This window comes from Podarcis melisellensis (genome assembly GCF_964234715.1).
Source record: "Podarcis melisellensis genome assembly, chromosome: 2".
In the NCBI taxonomy this organism is placed as follows: domain Eukaryota; kingdom Metazoa; phylum Chordata; class Lepidosauria; order Squamata; family Lacertidae; genus Podarcis; species Podarcis melisellensis.
In genome coordinates, this window is record NC_138529.1 from 107546398 (window position 1) to 107562219 (window position 15822).

The 15822-nt window shown below is 44.6% G+C and overlaps 1 long non-coding RNA gene and 1 pseudogene across 2 annotated transcripts; one reads left to right on the plus strand and one right to left on the minus strand.

Annotated features, from left to right (window-relative positions):
- The first annotated feature begins 983 nt into the window (after positions 1-983).
- Positions 984-11496, plus strand: LOC309365357. The gene is made up of 3 exons (XR_014166048.1): positions 984-1026; positions 1271-2260; positions 10588-11496. It is a non-coding gene; the product is annotated as an uncharacterized lncRNA (long non-coding RNA).
- On the minus strand, positions 2604-3309 carry LOC309365228 (large ribosomal subunit protein eL32 pseudogene; annotated as a pseudogene). The gene has a single exon. The product of its transcript is annotated as a large ribosomal subunit protein eL32 pseudogene (transcript).
- Positions 11497-15822: the final 4326 nt, after the last annotated feature.

The window sequence follows — 15822 nt, forward strand, 5'->3', positions numbered from 1 at the left end:
CTCAAGTTATCTTCTTTTCTTAGTTGTCACTCAAATTCCAAAACAGCCTAGACCTAAGCTGCATGTTGAAATAAAAGATCTCCCCATCTCTCCATCCTCTCCCCTCTTCAAATCTGGGAATTTCTCCCGTGGGCTTGCTTTCATTTCTCAGGAAAGAAGGGGAGATGGGGGAGGTTGTGTGTTGAACTTTTAGGGGAAAAACAAGGCAATGGAGCTACACAAACGCTGAGAACTGCCTAATTCACCTTGACGTGCTTGTTAATGATGCAATCTAATTCAGGAGGAATCTGAGCAATCTGTCATGAATCAGCCAAATTCACTCTGTTAATCAGGCTGCATACAAGCAATGCACATTCCTAGTATTTGCAAAGAATCTCTGGATATTCTGCAAATATTTGATGCTCAGTTATCCACATCTGATATTCCAAGAGTTACGAAATTTCATTGCCTTGCGTTGCATTTCAAAATTAGGGCTGATTTTTGGTTTTTTTAAGTTACACTCTATTTTCTTATGCGCACCCATGAGATCAGCTCTTCTAGATGGTGCAAGGAGTAGCCAGTATACCATCAAAGTACAGTGCCGGGGATCATCGAAGAAACCAACTTTATTTCTTCGTTGTTACAAGCTGGAAAACCCCCCACCCCATTAGAACCGTCAGCAACAGCAACAAGTGAACCATTAACTCTATCAAGTGAGCCATTTTTTCTTTTCTTAAAATGAAACCACAGTACAGTGGTACCTCTGGTTGCGAACGGGATCTGTTCTGGAGCTCCGTTCACAACATGAAAAGCCCGCAACCTGAAGTGCCGTATCTGTGCAGGTATGTGTGATTTGGTGCTTGTGCACATGCATGAAGCGTGACTTAGCGCTACTGCACATTTGTGAGCAGCAAAACCCGGAAATAACCCTTTCCAGTACTTCGGGTCACCGCGGGACGCAACCTGAAAAAAAGTAACATGAAGCAAACATAACATGAGGTATGACTGTATAAGATTTTAGAGGAGGGAAGGATAGCCAAAAGCTGTGTTTACAAATACAGTGGTACCTCAGGTTAAGTACTTAATTCGTTCTGGAGGTCCGTTCTTAACCTGAAACTGTTCATAACCTGACGCACCACTTTAGCTAATGGGGCCTCCTGCTGCCGCCGCACCGCTGGAACACGATTTCTGTTCTTATCCTGAAGCAAAGTTCTTAACCCGAGGTAATATTTCTGGGTTAGTGGAGTGTGTAACCTGAAGCGTATGTAACCTGAAGTGTATGTAACCCGAGGTACCACTGTAGATCACTAATAAATGAACTTCAGAAGGCAAATATAACCACACCCTATTATGCTGGCTAGCTTCATCCCCTGCTGTGTTAGTAGCTCAGCCTGGGCTTGGATCCCATCTCCATCTCCAGATCTCTCTAAGCATCCTACAGTTGGTAGCAGAACCAGCTGGTTACCAGGATGCAGAGCTCCATGGCAACCCAACATGGTAGCCGAAGCATCTCCATGGCAACCAGCCAGAGGTAAGTGAATTGGCCCACCTAGGCCTCTGTATCAGTAAACACAGGGAGGCCTAGGCAATCTACATTTGGAATAAGGAAACTCTAAAAGTTCCTGGGAGGCTGAGGTGAGGGAGGAGATCCCAGGAGATCCACCTGCATGTTTAAAGAGACAAAAACAAAACAAAACCGCTGCCCAGCTTTACATCTGATCATCCTATTGAAACTTTGCCCTCACCCCATGTTTAATCTCCTGGATGGAGGCTTTTTTGGGATGGGGTAGGGTTCTGGCAAGTTCCGGCTGGGAAAAAAAAGTCTTGCTTATACATGAATTTACAAATCAATGAAATAAAAGTAAGCAGTGCCTTGAACTGAGCGCAGGAAAGGAGAGCGCATGTACAGTTTTGAGTATTGGCAAAAAGTGTACATACAACAGTAATAATGAAACCGGTGGCCTAATCGCTGACATCACTAAGCAAACGAAAATCTTCCTCCAATCTTTTCTTGCAGTGCAATCAACAGCCAGAACCCAAATAATCAGATGATTCATTGTTAGCTTTGGTTCGCCGCCTTCAGTGATCTTACGGATCAGGGATCTCATAGCCTGCATTGTTGTCATCAAGTCAAAGTCTGGAGAACATCTGGCAACCAATCCAGGAGCATTTGGGGTGACCCCAAGAATGTGAGATTTCAGAAAGCAAAAGAGCATTTGCGGTTTTCACAGGAAAGCCTGAAAATATGTGAACCATATCTTATTTGAGGCTATAAGCAGAGGTGATGATGCATACACAACACAAAGACTCACTCTTCCCCACATTTTCAGTTGCCTGTGACAAGGCATTCTGAGTTATGCGCAAACTATTAAGTAGTGGGTGGACATAGCAGACGACACAGAGATTTATCCAAGTAGTTCTTTATAAGTAAGCTGGAACCAAACTGAACAGCAAACAGCTCAGCCGGCCTGCTTTTATAGGCAGCCACCTGTCAACATTGTAACAACAACAGCCCAGGTTTCCCGCCTAAATTAACTGACGTGGACCTGAGTGAAAACTATATACACAATCCCCCCTGGTGGCCAGGGTGAGATCTTCAATACATAACACAATGTTATATATTTGCTTATTATGCCTGATAGATTCTCTTTCAGCTAGTCGTAAGGAGCTATAGAGCACAAAAAGCTGAATAGGAAAGATCTCTACACATCCGATCAATACTTTCTGTAATAAGAAATGCAAACTGACAGGATTCCACTCCAGTTGGTTTCTGCATGTGGAACCAGCAAGAGACAGACCATTTTATCCTTTTTAAATATGGATTTGATTTTTTTTTAGTGTTGCAGCACCCATACTTAGGAACTCCCTATTTTTTAAAAACTTTTTGAAATTTCATTAAATACAGTTGTACAAGAGCAACTCTTTATTCATTCTCCTCACTGTGAAGTCTGGCAGTTGGCTGGGTAATTTTGATAGCAAGCTGAGCTGCTCTTTCAACAAGGACTTTCCAATTCTTGGACGAAACGTTGTGAGAAATCTCTGCACTGTAGGACTTGTCACTCATCATCGGCACCTCTGGCTCTTTGACACTGTGGACGAAGAATTTTCTGAATCCTGAAAGCAACATGTGCTTTGTCTTCTTACTACTGCCATGCCCAATGTTGGGCCTCAAGATTTGGCCCTGGAACCTTTTGCAGACTCTGTTGTCAATACCTGCGAGCTTGTGCCAGCCAGTTACGCTGAGTCATAGTGATCAGACTGATGGCAGATGAACTTCTTGATCCTCTTTTTGATTATTTTAGACTTGGTGAGAGGTCTGAGGGCCAGCATAATGTCTGCTAGAGAATGGCAGGACCCACGCAGATAGACAGCACAGAGAGGAAGTGGAACTCCCTGCCTTTTGATTTCAGGCATTATGTTTTATATATATAGTGGTACCTCGGATTAAGTACTTAATTCATTCCGGAGGTCCGTACTTAACCTGAAACTGTTCTTAACCTGAAGCACCACTTTGGCTAATAGGGCCTCCTGCTGCCGCCGCGCCACCGGAGCCCAATTTCTGTTCTCATCCTGAAGCAAAGTTCTTAACCTTAGGTAATATTTCTGGGTTAGCGGAGTCTGTAACCTGAAGCGTATGTAACCTGAAGCGTATGTAACCTGAGGTACCACTGTACTGTTAAGCCACTCATAGTGGCTGGGGAAACCCAGCCAGATGGGTAGGGTATAAATAATAAAAATATTATTATTATTATTATTATTATTATTATTATTATTATTATTCCTTCCACACCTGCTAAAAGCAATTTAGTCTAGGCAAACCTATCTGAGCATGTGGAAACTGCCATGTGTTTGTATGTGTTTATCATTAATTGTTTTTGAGTGTTGTTGTTTTTATTGATTGGAACAAATCTTATTGATTTGTTCCAAGATTTAGAACCTCAAAGCCAAAGTGAGAGCATTTGGGTCAAAATTAAGGGAGAGAAGAATAACAGTGACCTCATTGTGGGAGTTTACTATAGATCCCCAAGCCAAACGGAGGACATAGATGGTGCCTTCCTGGAACAGATGGCCAAGCATGCAAAAGGAAGGGAGATAGTAGTAATGGGGGACTTCAATTACCCGGATATTTGTTGGATGTCAAACTCAGCCAAGAGCATAAGGTCAAACAGATTCCTCACTGGCCTTGCAGACAACTTCATTGTCCAGAAAGTGGGAGAAGCAACAAGAGGAACAGCCATTTTAGATCTGGTCCTAACCAATGTTGATGACCTGGTTAGTGGGGTAGAAGTGGAAGGATCATTAGGCGCGAGTGATCATGCTCTTCTGAAGTTTACTATACAGCGGAAAGGAGCAGCCAAGCATACTAGGACTTAATTTCTTGACTTTAAGAAAGCCGACTTCATAAAACTTAGGGAAGTGCTGGGTGAGATCCCATGGGCAGTAATACTAAAAGGAAAGGGAGTTCATGATGGCTGGGAGTTTGTTAAGAGGGAGATAGTAAAAGCACAACTTCAGGCCAGTGTGGTGTAGTGGTTAAGAGCGGTAGTAGTCACGTAATCTGGTGAACCAGGTTCGCGTCTCTGCTCCTCCACATGCAGCTGCTGGGTGACCTTGGGCTAGTCACACTTCTTTGAAGTCTCTCAGCCCCACTCACCTCACAGAGTGTTTGTTGTGGGGGAGGAAGGGAAAGGAGATTGTTAGCCGCTTTGAGACTCCTGAAGGGGAGTGAAAGGTGGGATATCAAATCCAAACTACTACTACTACTACTACTACTACTCTTCTTCTTCTTCTTCTTCTTCTTCTTCTTCTTCTTCTTCTTCTTCTTCTTCTTCTTCTTCCTCTTCTTCTTCTTCAGGCAATACCAATGAGACGGAAACATGGAAGGTGCCTAAAGAATCCGGGTGGCTATCTAAAGAACTTTTAACTGAGTTAAGATTAAAAAAGGATGTGTACAAAAAATGGAAAAGGGGGGAAACCACCAAAGAGGAATTCAAACAAATAGCCAGCACATGTAGACACAAAGTCAGAAAAGCTAAAGCACAGGATGAACTCAGGCTTGCTAGAGAGGTTAAAAGCAACAAAAAAGGCTTTTATGGGTATGTTTGTAGCAAAAGGAAGAACAAAGAAACAGTGGGGTCACTCAGAGGAGAAGATGGTGAAATGCAAACAGGGGACACAGAAAGGGCTGAACTCCTCAATGCCTTCTTTGCCTCAGTATTCTCCGATAAAGAAAACACTGCCCGACCTGAAGAATTTGGAGCAAATGATTCAGTAGAGGAAACACAGCCCAGAATAACTAAGGAGATAGTACAAGAATACTTGGCTAGTCTAGATGTATTCAAGTCTCCAGGGCCAGATGAACTGCATCCAACAGTATTAAAAGAACTGGCAGATGCGATCTCAGAACCACTGGCAGTCATCTTTGAGAATTCCTGGAGAACAGGCGAAGTCCCAGCAGACTGGAGGAGGGCAAATGTTATCCCTATTTTCAAAAAGGGGAAAAGAGAGGACCCAAATAATTACCGCCCAGTCAGTCTGACATCAATACCAGGGAAGATTCTGGAGCAGATCATTAAGCAAACAGTCTGTGAGCACCTAGAAAGGAATGCTGTGATCACCAATACTCAGCATGGATTTCTGAAAAATAAGTCATGTCAGACTAACCTGATCTTGTTTTTTGACAGAATTACAAGCCTGGTAGATGAAGGGAACGCAGTGGATGTAGCCTACCTTGATTTCAGCAAGGCATTTGACAAGGTGCCCCATGATATTCTTGTAAAGAAGCTGGTAAAATGCGGTCTTGACTATGCTACCACTCAGTGGATTTGTAACTGGCTGACTGACCGAACCCAAAGGGTGCTCATCAATGGTTCCTCTTCATCCTGGAGAAGAGTGACTAGTTGGGTGCCACAGGGTTCTGTCTTGGGCCCCGTCTTATTCAACATCTTTATCAACGACTTGGATGATGGACTCAAGGGCATCCTGATCAAATTTGCAGATGACACCAAACTGGGAGGGGTGGCTAACACCCCAGAGGACAGGATCACACTTCAAAATGACCTTGACAGATTAGAGAACTGGGCCAAAACAAACAAGATGAATTTTAATAGGGATAAATGTAAAGTATTGCACTTGGGCAAAAAAAATGAGAGGCACAAATACAAGATGGCTTGAGAGCAGTACATGTGAAAAGGAACTAGGAGTCTTGGTTGACCACAAACTTGACATGAGCCAACAGTGTGACGCGGCAGCTAAAAAAGCCAATGCAATTCTGGGCTGCATCAATAGGAGTATAGCATCTAGATCAAGGGAAGTAATAGTGCCACTGTATTCTGCTCTGGTCAGACCTCACCTGGAGTACTGTGTCCAGTTCTGGGCACCACAGTTCAAGAAGGACACTGACAAACTGGAACGTGTCCAGAGGAGGGCAACCAAAATGGTCAAAGGCCTGCAAACGATGCCTTATGAGGAACGGCTAAGGGAGCTGGGCATGTTTAGCCTGGAGAAGAGGAGGTTAAGGGGTGATATGATAGCCATGTTCAAATATATAAAAGGTTGTCACATAGAGGAGGGAGAAAAGTTGTTTTCTGCTGCTCCAGAGAAGCGGACACGGAGCAATGGATCCAAACTACAAGAAAGAAGATTCCACCTAAACATTAGGAAGAACTTCCTGACCTCTTTGGAGGTCTTTAAGCAGAGGCTTGACAACCATATCTCAGGAGTGCTCTGATGGTGTTTCCTGCTTGGCAGGGGGTTGGACTCGATGGCCCTTGTGGTCTCTTCCAACTCTATGATTCTATGATTCTTTTTGGAAACTGCTTTGAAGTTTTTGTGATAATCAAGCATAAGTAAACTTCACCTCAAGTTGCATAACAACAGCAACAACAGTTTTATTATTTGCACCCCGCTCATCTGACTGGGTTGCCCCAGCCACTGTGGGCGTCTTCCAGCACATATAAAAACATAACAAAACATTAAACATTAAAAGCTTCCCTATACAGTTCTGCCTTCAGATGTCTTTTAAAAGTCGTACGGTAACTTGGCCCAGCCCTGTTTTCTTCACACTCTTCAGACATTCAGGGGCAAGGAAAATGTATCTCATTAGCGAGAATTACAAACCTTTGCCCCAAAGCTTGCTGTGGCCTCTTTGGGAGTTTTTCACTTGTGAGGCTTAAAGTCATTCTTGCTTCAATTGCTCTGTAAGTTGAAGTTAAAAATCTGCATTGGCTGGGATCCCCACTTGCATTACAAACACATTTCCTTCGCAATCATCCTCATTGCAATCATCAGACATTAATATAAATGAAAATGTAAACCTTAAGTATAAAAGTGGCCGTGCAATGCAACCTAAGCACGTTTAATTAGACATGAGCCCCGTTGGGTAAATTTGCTTTGTATTAAGAGACTGAGACATAATAGTGTGGACTTTGGGAGCAATCTGCTTAGTCAACTGCATGATGTTGACAGTGAAACCGACAAATTTGCCATGCAAATACTCATAATCTAGTTTGTCTCATAAGGTGCAGAGCTCATCTTGGCAGGCGTTTGGCCAGGGCAACCCCATTCTGAGCCATAATTACACCATGCATGAATCAGCAAGGATCACCAGGGTTTTCCCCTTCCACGGCCTCACTAGTTTAAACTGGAGCCAACCTTACGCCCGGTGTTGCGCACCAGTACACACACAAAAGTGTTTTGGACATGACGATAACATGATCTCATCACTCTCTTAGCAAAATCCTTCTACGACCCCTTGACATTTCTAATGACGGCTTACAGGGGCGGAACTTTAACATTTGCTTCTAAATTGAAAATTTGACACTCGCCACTTTTGAGACACATCAAGCCAGTGTCGTGTAGTGGTTAAGAGCGGTGGACTCGTAATCTGGTGAACCGGGTTCGCTTCCCCGCTCCTCCACATGCAGCTGCTGGGTGACCTTGGGCTAGTCACACTTCTCTGAAGTCTCTTAGCCCCACTCATCTCACAGAGTGTTTGTTGTGGGGGAGGAAGGGAAAGGAGAATGTTAGCTGCTTTGAGACTTCTTAGGGTAGTGATAAAGCGGGATATCAAATCCAAATTCCTCCTCCTCCTCTTCCCCTCCCTCCCCCCAATATTTCACTTCTTCACTAATCTTATCAATTTAGTTTCTCTGGAAATTTCTGTTTTGGTTCAGCAGCAGCTCTTAACTGTAAGCTCCTTGGGGAGAGAACCTACACTACTTCTCCTCCTCCTCCTCCTCCTCCTCCTCCTCCTCCTCCTCCTCCTCCTCCTCCTCCTCCTCCTCCTCCTCCTCCTTCTTCTTCTTCTTCTGTTTTACAATTTTTACATTATACTTTTCAAATAACAAAAAAGTAATACAATTCTCTGATCCCAACTTCCCTCAACTTCCCTTTCTGGGTTTTTTTACATATTAACTTTCCCTGCTTACTATATTATATCTTCATTTTCTATTCTTTCTATCAATATTGTCATCCTCTTCTCATTTTAACATCATCAATGTAATTTCTATATTAATTTTATTAATTGTAAGTGTTTATTCAAACCCTGCTAGTCAGTTCATTTCTTTACATTGCCTCTGTAGATACGTCATCAATGGTTCCCAGTCTTTTTAAAAGTCTCTGATGTCTTTGTCTCGGAGTCTTTCAGTTAGCTTCTCCATTTCAGCATATTCCATCAGCTTTTCTTGCCATTGGTCTTTGGTATTTCATCACTTTTCCATCTTTGGGCTAGCATTATCCTAGCCGTGGTTGTAGCATACATAAAAAAGTTTCTTCTCCTCTTTTGGCACATCTTGACCTGAAATGCCTAATAAAAAAAACTTCTGGTCTCTAACTTGTTGTTGTTGTTAACTATTAAATACCAAAAACATTGAAGGCACTATATGCCCATATAATAAGAATGCAAATCAAAGAGCATCTCTACTACAGTGGTACCTCGGGTTAAGTACTGAATTCGTTCCGGAGGTCCGTTCTTAACCTGAAACTGTTCTTAACCTGAAGCACCACTTTACCTAATGGGGCCTCCCGCTGCTGCCATGCCGCCGGAGCAAGATTTCTGTTCTCATCCTGAAGTTCTTAACCTGAAGCACTATTTCTGGGTTAGCGGAGTGTGTAACCTGAAGTGTATGTAACCTGAAGTGTATGTAACCCGAGGTACCACTGTAATAAGAATGCAAATCAAAGAGATTCTCTACTAGTAAGTTTCCAGGGACTCCTGTCTGAGCATCTTAGCCTAACTCCTTATCACTAGCCATGTCCTGTTGACAAACCTCTTCCCAGTGGCTATTATTGCCCAGGCTCACCTGGTTTTTCTCTGACTCAGCATCCTATGCCTTGTACAGGTCTGAGTGACTCCCCAATACGCTGACACACGTTTCCTGCCACCCCCTCCCCCAGTGGACTTTGTTAGGATGCCTGGAAAGTTGCTTCCACTGTGGGTGGAGATGGAGCTATTTGAGAAACTCCCACAGCTCTGGTTTATCTGGTCCTTGAGGGTTTATAAGCCAGGCAGAGCCCTCAAAGCACCAAAGCCGTGAGCTTCCTAGAGGAGTGACTGCTGCTTTCCTGAGGAAGCCAAAGACAACATCTCTCAGCCTTTAGGTATAGCCATTATCAGAGTGGGCTTGGGGGTACTGTAGTGTGTTTGACAGTAAAGGTATTTAAATTTCTATAATATAAATGATTCAGTGGAACAGCTCTGAGCAGTTATATTTGCAGTTTTTATGGCTTTTGGATCTTTTTAAAATAATAATAGCAAGGATAAAGACTCCTAAGAATATATTATTTTATTAATATAAGGAGGAGTGTAACAAGAAATAAATACATGGCTACATTTTATCTTAGCGATTAATGTTTGTAACAGTGATGAAGAGAGTTCATTATTTCCCTACAAAGGTATTGGCTTGCAGTGACTTCTAGTGAAATATGTTAGCATGTACTGTTTAACTGCAGGGAGGTCATTTCTGAGCATAAGATGGCTGTTTGGATAAGTGGCTACTTGCAAAAATGTGGGATTAAAGGGCTTCCTTTTTAATTTTGGAAATAAATTTTGTTTGATTTTCAAGGATATATGCATATAACAAAATCAATTCCGAATCCAAATATCGAGATTACTCTGAATCTCCTGACTTCCTCACATCCCTTCCATGATACTGTTTTCCACTGCATATCAATACTTCTCCAATTTTTAGTCTTTCTAAATTATCCATACATTCTGTTACATTACAAGTGTGTTTAAAATCCTGCCCATGTTTTAACCTGCTTACAATGATCTTGTATATAAATTATAAACTTTCCCCACTCTTTTTTAAAGTTATTGTCTTCTTGGTTCCTGAGCTTCCCAGTTAGTTTCCCCATTTCGCCATAATCCATCAACTTGATTTAATCCCCCGGGGAAGGGGATTAAAGGTCTTCCTGATAGGTTTGAGTATTTGCATATTGGAAATTAGGCAATGGTTTGAATTCAGTCTGTTTGGAAAGTACATGGTACTACAAATGCTTTTTTAAACTCTTGCATTTATGACTGCTTTGTGCTAGATTCTGTCAGCACATTTTATAATCTCAGATGTTGCAAAAGCTCTTCACCTTCTCCCCTTCTGGATTCTCTAGCTCTGCACCCTCCTGTGGTGGCTCAACATGTCTTCAAGTCACCCAGGGCCTGGCCCTTCCGGATCAAGAGGAGTCCCTCCTGTGCCGAAACCCGACAATCCGTTGGTTCCCGTTCCAGAGAAACCTTGGCCTGTGGGACCACCCAAGCCTGAAGGTCCTCAACCACTGGGGCCTTTGGTGCCTGGGAAGCCGTGGCCAGAAGGCCCCCCTACATCTCCTGATCCTGGACGCCCAAGGTCCCCACAACCACCAACACCTTTAGGCCCTAACAAACCACAACCGTTTCCTGGACCATCCAGTCCTCCTAAGCCACCGCTGCCTGATGACCCTTTTCTACCATCTCCTCTGATGCCTGTTGCGCCTTGGCCACCACTGCCAGAGTGGGATGATTCAGGGAAACCTCCTAAACAACCCTCTGATGAGGATTAATTTTTACACAGCCAGGTTCTCCAGGGTTCTCCTGCGGCTGATATAGACCCATACCTTCTATTTACCACACACATGTACATTCCGGTGTCAGCAATGAGTATTCCAAGTCCAGACTGGCTCCTGTTGTAAATCTTTCCCGAATAGCTCTTGGAAGTTGAGTGACAGCTGGAAAAAGGAATAACTCACCCTGTCATTGAAGATACAATTCAGCTTTGGTGAACTGCAGAGCAAATTCCAGCCACCATTCAATCAAACCATCCTGTAATGTTGCATTTTTACCTGAAATGCAGTTATGTCTATTTGTTTATATGATCCATGTATACGTTATCTGTCTCTTTCTACCTACCTACCCAACTCTTCTGTCTATCAAGAACTATTTTCTGTACTATGCCACCCACTTGTTTACAAGCGAGAAGACAATTATGACTGCTTCTTGCACAATAAAAAAACTCCAAATAAAATCTTTGCATTAGAAATATCTATTGTTTGCTCTAATGCAATCTTCTCTGCATGTTTGCACAGCCATAACAAAACTTCTACCCACCCCTTGCAACTATCCAAACAGTCCATTCTCCCTGGCCTGAATATTTATGGATGCACTCATGAAAGGTAGTAATTATCAAAATGGAAGTTCTTAATGTCTGATGTTCTAATGTATTTTTAATCTTCTGTTGGAAGCCTCCTAGAGTGGCGGGGGAAACCCAGCCAGATGGGCGGGATATAAATAAAATTATTGTTGTTGTTATTTATTATTATTACCAGTTAACAGGGCGGGTTTAGTGGCTTGGAATCTGGGCTTGCAAACCCAGTGAGTGGAGATGTGCCAAACCCATTCCAGATTGATTAGCAAATGATGATATTCTATTATTCTATCATTTATAATCAGGCAAATGTCCTGTAAACCAGCATGGGTCAACTGCTAGCAGCTGCTCCTTAGGGAAGAGACTTTATAAGCCCTCTGTTTTTAAAATAAGAGATCCATTTGCTTGTAGTTTTCCAGTCTAATTAGAAAACATGTTGCCTAGATGCGTAAGCATGATAAAATAACAGAAAGAACCAGTCACTGGCAGTTGGAAGAAACATGCAAGAGGAAGTATTTGCATATTTCCCTCTGAATGAAGGAAAAGGGTTCCCCCCCACCTCGAGGGCATTGGATAATGACTCCTTTGGGCACAGAAGGAATCTAACCAGACAGTCAAGCAGGAAGTGAGCTTCTTGTACCTACTAGTGGAGTAACTGCCACTTCCAGCCAGAGTTGCTTATTCACACAAGAATTTTCTATTCATGTTAGCTGTGTGGAGCAATTCGCACACACAAAGGAACTTGTGCTCAAGGTCGGCCCTACTGTTAGGCAGAATGAGTCAACTGCCTCAGGCGGCTGGTCTTGAGGGGCTGTGGTGGAAGCCACCAGATGTTCTTCCTGGCCATACCTTTATGTAGGAGAATAGAGCTCTGTGTGAGACATAGCACAGCTATAAGAGAAGAAGAAAAGGAGTTTGGATTTGATATCCCGCTTTATGACTATCCAAAGGAGTCTCAAAGCAGCTAACATTCTCCTTTCCCTTCCTCCCCCACAACAAACACTCTGTGAGGTGAGTGAGGCTGAGAGACTTCAGAGAAGTGTGACTGGCCCAAGGTCACCCAGCTGCATGTGGAGGAGCGGAGACGCGAACCCGGTTCCCCAGATTACGAGACTACCGCTCTTAACCACTACACCACACTGGCTCCCTTCTATATCTACCCTTCGGCCCCCACATGTGAGATGCTATCATAGAGATGGTGAACCTTTTAGAGACTGAGTGCCCAAACTGCAACCCGAAACCCACTTATTTATCTCAAAGTGCCAACACGGCAATTTAACCTGAATACTGAGGTTTTAGTTTAGAAGGGGAGGTTGGCGCATCCATGTGGAGAAAGAGTGGAGCAATACAGTGGTACCTTGGTTATTGAACAGCTTAGTTCTCGAACTACTTGGAACCCGAGTGTTCTGGTTTTCGAACTTTTTTCAGAAGCAGAACAGCAACACTGCTCCGGAGGCACTGAGTGAGGGAAGGCTGGGCCTGGGAGGCAAGCGAGCAGGCAAGGGATGTCACCCCCCCCCCAGCCTGCTCCTGCTTACAGGCAAGTAGGAGTGGGATCTGGCTGCTCTGCTAGGCAGCATTGCTGCTTGCACGGGAACAGGAGCTGGATCGGGGCTGCTCAGCTGGGGAGGTGCAGGCTCCATCACACTTTCCATTGAGGGGTTCGGCGGCTCAAGGGAGAAGTTTAAAGGAGCCCCCACCTCCGCATCAGATCCCCTCCAACCCCATGAAGGCAGTCAGGCCGAATAGTTGCTGAGGTTGGGGAAGGTGGAGGCAGCATCTGAGAGCCTCTGCACCACCTGAAGGCAGCCAGGCGCTCCTCAGCTGAGCTGCCCGCTCCCTCTCCTGCTTGCGAGCAAGCAGGAGCAGGGTGGGGATCTCTCAGAAATGGAGGCTTCGTGCTTCCCGGCTGAGATCTCCGCCCTTCTCCTGCTTGCACACAAGTAGGAGCGGGATCTGGCAGCTCCGATGGGGGGCGCAAAGCCTCCGCTCCACTTCTGAATCCACTCCCATTGTCTCCAACCAGAAGGTGTGTAAAGCCTTAACCTTGCAAGCAGCAACAGCAGCAGGAGGAGGAGGAAGGCGGCTGCTCAGAACAGTGGCGTAGCGTGGGTTGTCAGCACCCGGGGCATGGCAAGTAATTTGCGCCCCCTAACCCGTGGATTTGCGCCCCCTAACCCGTGGATTTGCGCCCCCTAACCCTAACCCCCAGATGTTGCGCCCGGTGCGGCCGGCCCCCCCTGCACCCCCCATGCTACGCCACTGGCTCAGAACTCTCGGCGGCCCACCAATGTGGCAGTGCGCTTCTGAGCGCATGCAAAGCGCTGCATCCTCCCCACCCACAGTGGAGGCTCCCCAAGGGAAAATCACTCTGAGGTTGTGGCTCTATTTTGTACACACACACACACACACACACACACACACACACACAAACCCCGAAGCCTCATCCAAGGCACTTCTACTCAGACACAAGTTGAGCTGAGGACTCGATGCGCTGCCCTCGCCTTCTGTGCTGGGGCGATGGCACGCGTGCCCACAGGGAGGGCTCTGAGTGCCCCCTCTGGCACGCATGCCATAGGTTTTCCACCACTGTGCTATCCTAATACTCATAATGAAGTAAAAGTCCAACGCCAGTCTGGTTGACTTCTGTATGAAGAAGGAAAATGGTGTTATCGCGTCTTTCACCTTAGGCCGTGAAATGACTTGGGCTGCCTCTGTGTGTGCCCCATTGAAAGGACGGGGGGCGCGCGTATATTAAGGGCAGAGGAAATCTGAATGCCCATCAAACATCTTTGCCTGGTAGAGATGAGTGACACTGGAAATTTTGGGTTCTATCTGTTTTTCAGGGCCTGTGGGATAGCTCAGTTGGTAGAACACGAGACTCTCTCAATATGATTCAGGGTTGTGGGTTTGAGCCCTGCATTGCACAATTAGATTTCTGCACTGCAGCTGGTTGGACTAGATGCCCTTCGTGATCCCTTCCAGCTCTACAATTGATTCTTCACATTCCTACATTAGTTTGTGTTTCCTTTTTCAAAAAGTTTTTTTTGTGAAAATTCATCCATGCACATTTCTCCTGATAGGCACATTTTTGTATGCACTTTTGTCTAATATACTTTTGTTTTTGTTTTTGCAAAGAGATTTTCTGTAATAAAATGCAATTTTGATATATTATTTTTGCTAATATATGCATTTTTATGCATACTTTGCCCTAATATATGCATTTTTTGTATATGTTACTGGACTGAGGGACTGCAATACAAAATCTGAAGAAGCGTGAATTTCAAAGGGTGGGTGTGTTTCGGCATGTGCATTGTTTCTGAAAGAAGAGTTTGGATTTGATATCCCGCGTTATCACTACCCTAAGGAGTCTCAAAAGGCTAATAGAGTTCTGTCAGGAGAATAAGAGTCTCAAAGCAGTTAACAACCTCCTTTTCCTTCCTCCCCCACAACAAACACTCTGTGAGGTGAGTGGGGCTGAGAGACTTCAGAGAAATATGACTGGCCCAAGGTCACCCAGCAGCTGCATGTGGAAGAGCGGGAAAGCGAATCCGGTTCCCCAGATTACGAGTCCACCGCTCTTAACCACTACACCACACTGTGTGAATTAAGAGTCCACCACTCTTAACCACTACATCACACTGTGTGAATTAAGTAAGTTCCCCTTGAAATGGGAACTGAATTTCTCCCCCATCACTAGTGCCCAGAGCAGGTGGCTCCCATTTCCAATTTTTTTTGGGTCAGAATTCTCTGCTGTAAAGAAAGCGCGCTGAGCCAATAGCAGCACCTGTTGTGAGCATCGCTCACCAAACATTGGAGGGCTAAGATACACCCTGAATGATTGGTCATGGGGTGTCAGCGGTGTTGGGGTTTAGTCAAACCTTCGTACCCAGCAGGCATAACTCACCTTGCATGCTGGCACAGAATGTCAAGGCCAAGGCACCAGTGTGCTATTAAAACCCTGCCTATTTTATTAATTACATGACGCTGCCAGACACAGAACCTGCAATCCCTCAGCTAATCTTGTCAAATAAAAGTTCCCTTCCCTGGAGGATACAACTGAGGTGACAGCAGCAAATTACGGAACAAACAGCAGCCTGAGGCTTTGTGTGGGCCGGGAAGTGTGCTGTGCAGTCAGCAAGTCTGTGTAGCAATGAAGAACTGGGAATGAGAAGTGGTGGTGCTTACTATTAGACACATTATAGGTGCCTACTTTTGCATATAT